Genomic DNA, 1,914 nt, shown 5'->3' with positions numbered 1-1,914 from the left:
CTTTGTAATCTTAGGGTGAATTCACACTGAGTAAACGCTAGCTTATTCTGAACGTAAAACACGTTCAGAATAAGCGGCGTCTAAAGCAGCTCCATTCATTTCTATGGGAGCGGGGATACGAGCGCTCCCCATAGAAATGAATGGGCTGCTTCTTTCACTCCGTGCAGTCCCATTGAAGTGAATGGGGAGTGCCGGCGTGTACGCTCCGGCATGAGCAGAGCTTACCGTACACGCCGGCACTTCCCATTCACTTCAATGGGACTGCACGGAGTGAAAGAAGCAGCCCATTCATTTCTATGGGGAGCGCTCGTATCCCCGCTCCCATAGAAATGAATGGAGCTGCTTTAGACGCCGCTTATTCTGAACGTGTTTTACGTTCAGAATAAGCTAGCATTTACTCAGTGTGAATGCACCCTAACTGTTGCAGCAAAGGGAAATTACGCTAGCTTCACATTAGCGTTCAGCTCTCCGTTGTTCGGGTTCATAAGGGAACCCAAAAAACAGAGAGCCTGTCCGCTTAAAAGGCGGTTACCCAAGGACCCCCACGGACCCCATAGACCAGGGGTAGGGAACCTTGGCTCTCCAGCTGCTGTGAAACTACAACTCCCAACATGCTCCATTCATTTCCATGGGAGTTCAAAGAACAGCAGAGCAAGTATGCATGCTGGGAGTTGTAGTTTTGCAACAGCTGGAGAGCCAAGGTTCGCTACCCCTGCCATAGACTATAAAGGTAGAGAAAAGTTCTAGGTGATAGTCCTAAATAAACAAACCTCTTTCACAATGTCATTTCTTGGCTAATCTAACAATTCAGAACGGTTAGAATTTACAAAGAAAAAAGAATGCACTGGTGAAACACGGATTAGGCGTCTCTAAGGGACTATTTGCTATTAGGATGTGTTTATAGTTTTACAGCAGAAGTAATACTGTGTATATTTGTAATAATCTGTATATAGTATTTCTGTTCAGTAGTACTAACCCATATATATTTAATGTAAATACAGTATACACTATATTCCTTTATTGTACAGTATATATTTATAAAATAAGCTGATTTTGATATGATTCTGATTTGCTTCTATGGAATATATTCCACCTGTTAACACTGTTAAAATATTGGTTCTGTTTTGCATATTGCTGTACATAGAGATACACATATATCTAAAATCAAATGTAAATACATGTTACAGTTTATTGCACTTGGTATTAGTTTGATTCTCTCTTGTACTCCAGAGCTGCATTCATGATTCTGATGACTGCTATTTTAAGTACTCCACGGGAAGAGAAGTTTTTTTTAATCATAGTATTTGGTGTAAAGACTAGACATCAGAATATACAAGACCCAAGAACAACTTTTAGCAGGGAATGCTGGGATATTTCAGCTCTGAAGCATTATAATTATGTATATATAATAAAACTCCTGAGATGCGCAGTCATGTTTGACCACAGCATCTCAGGGGTTAACACCCATGATTGGAGCTCAGCACCCACTGGGGGAGTTAGAGGACAGTGTCAGCACTGACACCTGAAAAGCAGGGTGCACATACAGTTTCTGTGTGCATACTATGCTTCCACATGTTTTGCAAGAAGTCCTTATTAGGTCCCATGCCGGGAAGGGGTTAACACGATTCTTCGCGAATTAATTTGGAACGAATCGAAATGCATTGGAAAATTCAGCAAAGCTGGTGAATAGAATTTTTGCAAAATTCGCTCATCTCTATTTATAGTCATTTCAGAAGCAATAATTTATGTTAAGAATTTACACTGTACTGTGATTTGCCATTGTACATTCCCCTTATTCTGTATCCAGAGATAAGAGACCAAAGGTGGCCAGTACACCTTAGATAGCTGTTGCCCAAGTCAATCCTCCTATTCTACCCCCTAAGACATGCACACACACTTGGACTCAGCATGATC

The sequence above is a fragment of the Leptodactylus fuscus genome, chromosome 4 (genome assembly GCF_031893055.1).
Source record: "Leptodactylus fuscus isolate aLepFus1 chromosome 4, aLepFus1.hap2, whole genome shotgun sequence".
NCBI classification, from domain to species: domain Eukaryota; kingdom Metazoa; phylum Chordata; class Amphibia; order Anura; family Leptodactylidae; genus Leptodactylus; species Leptodactylus fuscus.
Note: the sequence above shows the minus strand (reverse complement) of the source record.